Source organism: Podarcis gaigeae (assembly GCF_964106915.1).
Source record: "Podarcis gaigeae genome assembly, chromosome: 10".
Lineage (NCBI taxonomy): Eukaryota > Metazoa > Chordata > Lepidosauria > Squamata > Lacertidae > Podarcis > Podarcis gaigeae.
In genome coordinates this window covers 35077302-35083301 of record NC_139686.1, presented here as the reverse complement: position 1 = coordinate 35083301, position 6000 = coordinate 35077302, and positions in this window count along the sequence as shown.

The window sequence follows — 6000 nt, the reverse complement described above, 5'->3', positions numbered from 1 at the left end:
TAGGGATTTAAAACTGTTGCAAGCCACCCTAAGTGGTGCATAGAAACTAGAAGGACAGGACAGAAATGCTTAAATAAATAAAATCATTCTTAAAACATTTATTAGTCTTCAAGGGATTTTTGTCATTTATGCTGCAATAGAGTTATGCTCCTCTGGAAGTTTTTTTTTATTGGGGTTACACAACTGAAGAATTTAGTGCCTTTACTCTTAGCTTCATTGTCATTTGTTTCGATTGCTTGGTCATATAGAAGAGATTCATTGTTTATTCAAGCAAGGAATTAAGATTTGAAATCTAAAAACACAGTGGTGAGTTCCAGGAAGAAGCTTACACTCTAAGACTGCTCAAACCCCAGTTCTTAACTGGACCAAGTTTTGATATGATGGCTCATCATGGTAAGGCATTTCCGTATGATTTTTTTTTTAATATATAAAAATTATTTGTAGACTAAATATAATTTCTAGAGGATTATTTGGCTGGCATATATTCATTTTCTATGAGAAAATATGGTTTCGTGTCTCAAAAACCAGCTGACCAAATGGAGAAGTGAGAGAAAAACTTTAAAAAACCTTATAGTTTTTGTAGTTTCAGGACAACATTCTTTGCTATATGAACCTTGTAATCTTTAAAATGAAATAATAACCTTTTCAGCCTGAAGATATGAACAGAATTCAGGTCCCATCACAAGAAAATCATGATAAAAAGATTTTAAATATTATATTGTTGTGCTGAAAGGGGAAAGTTTCTTTCTGTATCAAATATGCTGTTATTACTTTTCAGCCTTTATTCTTTTGTAAAAATAATACAGTCTTTGTTGTCCAAGGATGACTTGATTTTTGTGAGAAATAGAGTGGTTAATTCTGTCTTCTACTGACAGAAACTTTAATGGAAAAGATCTGAAATCTTCAGGCAATGTCAGCTATACAACTGCTTCCATAGCTTTTCATCAAATAGGCAACAAATGGCATCCATAGCAGAAATGAGCAAGTTCCCAAATTCTCCTGGCACTATTCTCTTATTCCCCGAAAGTCTGACAGTTGTTATTGATGTTTATCTTTCACATTGTGGTAGTGCCCAGAATCCTGTTTTGGTTTGAACAATAAAATATAATAAAAACATTGTTCTCACCCAGTTATAGTCATCCTTGAGAAAAAGCTGAAGAGCACTTGTCCAAAAAGAGGTATTTGATGTTAGTAGCATTTTCAGTTCTGTCAGAATAGGACCTGGCATCACTCAGTGAGCTGTTAGCCCATTCACATATACACACTTAAAATAGTTACGGACTTAAGTCTGGATGTGGTAAACATGACCGGAAATGCAGTGGTTCCACTCTGTGGGTAATTCTAAAGCATTCAATGACATCACCTATTTGGTAAAGGTTCTGGTGGCACTAATGCTGTACTAATGTTGTCTATCTTCTGAATTTGTTTTATTAATGTCACATGATCACGAATCTTATAGCCATGTGAGGTATAGAGAAGCAAGTAAATCTGAGGTTCACTTCATTAACTTCTCCTAATGAAAATATACTCAATTCTCTCCAGCAGCAACAATAAACAACCACCTAGTTCTGTCTGTTCTGCACCTAGTTCTGGACCATCAAGAAGGCTGATTGCCGAAGAATTGATGCTTTTGAATTCTGGTGCTGGAGGAGACTCTTGAGAGTCCCATGGACTGCAAGAAGATCAAACACATCCATTCTTAAGGAAATCAGCCCTGAGTGCTCACTGGAAGGACAGACCCTGAAGCTGAGGCTCCAATACTTTGGCCACCTCATGAGAAGAGAAGACTCCCTGGAAAAGACCCTGATGTTGGGAAAGATGGAGGGCACAAAGAGAAGGGGACGACAGAGGACGAGATGGTTGGACAGTGTTCTCGAAGCCACAAACATGAGTCTGACCAAACTGCAGGAGGCAGTGGAAGATAGGAATGCCTGGCGTGCTCTGGTCCATGGGGTCACGAAGAGTCGGACACGACTAAACGACTAAACAACAACAAAGTTCTGTCTGAGAAGTCACTGAAGCTTAACCCAGAGTGAAATGTAATATTCCATAAATATTTCTATGGACTATGGTTCTTAAACTGGAAGATGCAGGGCAAAAGGCAGTTCTGATGCTGGTCTAAAGCAGAATTAACATTTTACACATGACCTGCATGCGATGGCCAGCTCAGAATCAAGAACAGGACGTCTGCATATTTGGCTATATCTCAACATGGCTCCAATATCAGAAGTGACTTGACTGAGGAAAAAAGCTGTGAAGCAGTGGAGTCCAGAATGGGTGAAGGGTAGATTTCCCCCTGCTCCCCGCTTGGTCTAGTAAATGAATTCCCACCTTCACTTTATGACCAAATAAATGGATGTGCATGTTGTCTGTCCCTCAGAAACCATAATTTTGCACTATGTCATGCAGTGAAAAGTAGTGCAGAGGTCTCCAAGTCACATAAATAATGGCTACATTCACATCATACATTTCTCTCTCCCCTGCCCCCCCCCCGAATTCTGGCAATTGTTGTTTGTTAAGGGTGCTAGGAATTGTACCTTTATGAGGGGTAAACTACACTTCCCATGATCCTTTGGGTGGGATAACATGCTTTAAATGTATGAGGGGGGTGTAGATTGGAAGCTAGCATTCATAAACAGGTAAATAAAACCATGGTCCACAGTTCATGGCCCCCACATAGCTAACTCAGCATGCCCAGCAGAGCTTTTGAGCCTAACTTCTTTTGTCAAACAGCAGTCATCCATGCGGCACGGCAAGCTACATTTGAAACTCAGGGGGATTTCAAAAGCCATTTGGAATGTGGAGGAAGAGCTGCTGTTGAAAAGAAAAAGAGTTGTTGTTTTTATTTTTCATTTTTTTAAAAAAGCAACCTTCTGGTCATTCAGAATGAGTCTTGCGGTACTGTGTATTGTGCCTGGACTGTGACCTTTGTTTGGAGGAACAACTTTCCACCACCGAAAATTAATTGCAAACAGCCTAGGTTAATTAAATACAGGTATCTTTTTTCATAAGGTTACATCCTCTGCTATTCTTACTCACAGTAAACCCATTGAAATTGAAAAAGGTTCAATTAATGGACCCATTAATAAGTCTGCTCTGAGTAGATTTAGTTGGCAACAATCCATAGTTTCATGTTTGTCATGCTTGTTAGGTATACAGCTTTAAATTAGTAGATTCCTCAGTTCATTTTATGAGTTTGTGCTTACAAAGTTACTTGGGTACTTTCCTATTGAAGGAAGGAGTTCACGTTTTGCCCTTTTCATTGACCTTTGACACTTAATTTGAGCATCAGCAGTGCTTGTCATTTCATTTGTGTGATTTCTGAAGCGTCAGGAATTGGAATGTATTCCACAAATACAGACTTGGCATACTTCTGCAACAATATTCTGGCTTTAGCTTCTACAGTTCCCTAATTTTCCCAAATAATTATGTATACTGTTTAAAAGCCAAACATACAGATGGCACTGGAAACACTGAACTCTAGTTCAGCACTTGGTATCAGTTATTAATGAACATGTCTGACAAATAAAACATTGTATTTTGTTACAGTTTGGTATTTTGGGAGCATGGAATGACAATCTCTTTGGAAGGAGAACGATCTGTTTTAGTGATAATCTGGTAGTGTGTGCATACATATTTTTTCTAGGCTTACGTGAGTTAAATTTGGAAGCAAACTCTTATGTAAATTTGATATAAATTATATATGGATATGTGTTTGCGTGTGTGTGTTGATATAAATGCTATAAATGTATTATCACTAGTTCCAAAGTATCCATGCTCAACCTCTGGGAAATTTGAGACCTGCAGTCAACTTCATTTAGCTTTCATTGCTGAAAAGGTGAATGCACCTTCTAGAAAGAAATTTGCTAGGTAATGGAGCTGCCTGGTGGCCTCCCTCCTTATATTGGGTAGGCCTGCCGAATGTGGCTTGCCTAAAGGCATTAAACTTGAGAAAGCTAAACAGAAGACTGCCTATGACTAGCTAAAATATTTTCAGCCTTTTTCATTCGTAGTTCATGGACCAACTTGCAACCTGAAGTTGGGAAGAAAGAGTCAGACTCACAGTGTTGGTTGATCTATGGGCCACTTTATTTAAACACAAACCACCTGCAGAGGTATAGGTGGGGAAATGAGCAGCCTGCAGGAGCACGACAACCCCTGACAATGGAAAATGGGGTACTGCCTATCCCCTTTCCCTAAGACACCTAAAAGGATGAGCAAGGGGCCTTTCCGGTAGCACCATTCCCCAGGGCCCCATAACTAGCCTTTTTGCCGGATCCATCTCCCTTGTTGAATGTATACTATTCTGTGCCATTCCATTTGGAACTGTTTTTCTTGTTTTATGATTGTATCTGTTTTTATAATTGTACGTGTTATTGTTTTAACTAGCTCTGGGACCTTTTGGTGAAGGGCAGGTAAGTCATCTTACAAACAAATAAAGGTTGAATGAAATGGAAGTCCTTAAATTCAGGGAGCTAGTTAACTATTGAGGAGCCTAACTATTTTCAGAACACTTTATTATGAAGACTGATTCCAGAAGCAGCAGTAAAATAATGTGGGCTTAGCTTGCAGGTTGTGTATCTATGGGAAACAAGGACATTTGGTTAAATCAGGGGGGATGAGAGGTGTGTGAACTTTACCTATTCCATAGCTTCGTATTCTGGCAGAAAAAAAATTACACAAATGCTAGGTTTTAATTAATGTCAGGGATAGACAACATGTCTCACATGGAGAAGCTTCAAATTTAAATCCCTGGAAGCTCCAAATAACTGCTGAGCTGAGGAAAAACACTACTTGAGACCAGGAGTTGTACTGCTAGTCAGACCAGACCATAGACGGAGTAACCTGATTTGGGATAAGGCGTCATTGTACATGTATTAATTGTTCTGTGTGTCAGTTGATATGAAAGGGTTTTTTTAATGTTCCAGGTAGGCATTAAACACAGTAAATTATGTAGATAATATAGTGGAATACACTGGAACTGAGTATTTACCTCTCCCAATTCATCAAATTTTTAGGGAGCGATCCTAGACCCACTTACCTGGAAGAAAGCCCCACTGAAATAAATGAGTCTTTTGAGATGTTCATGCATAGGATTGTACTGCATTTTTTGTAGTCATAATGCCCATTGAACTCAAGTTGGATACTTTTCAAAAAACTTTTTAAATGAACCAAAATATGTTTTAGGCAAATTGGGGGTTAGAAATTATTATGAGGTATTAGAAAATGTTGTATTTCAGGACTTCAATTGGTTTCCAGCTAGAATCAGGAATGTAAGGTAAGTGTGTGAAAATGGATTAAATTGTAATTAAATCATAGCAAACTAATTGGAATTTTGAAAGCCTTAAAATAAGAGTTAATGTCGACTTTGATATTATTGAAGCCCTTAGTTTCAGGATATTCATTATAAATGCTCTATTTTTTAGGACTCTTTTAAACAGGAGTTGTTTGTTTACACATGATATGTTTGTGGAGATGAGCCAGACATTTTGAAGAGACCTGCATCAACTTTTTATAAGCCAAGCTTATTGTTGTCATGGGAGATATAGCCCAACTGATTATATAGGGATAGTCCTATAATTCATAGTGACCATTTGTGACTGGTGTCAGCTAGAGGAATAATTCCAGGCTACAAATTTCTTTCATTTAATAGGAGAGTTAAGGTTATTACAAATTTATTTGTACACTCCTCAAAGCATGGAAGGGGTAAGTTAAGGCTCCTGCCTGATCTTTTGCACCACAGTCTTACATATTTCAGGGCCAACCTGAAAATGAAGAAGAGTGGGGCTGAAAGAGTAAGTCAGCTTGTGAATGCATGGACAAACTTGCATAGTGTGCCCACAGTCCAAAAGTTCACACAACTGATCAGCTGTTCCTGTGGGTGTGGGTGGGTGTGGGTGTGTATATCTAGCTGTCTGTCTGTCTGTCTTATATATATATATATATATATACCTCAAAATGAATTCACCAAGGAATGTTTAGCTTCTGAAGGTAGTGCTT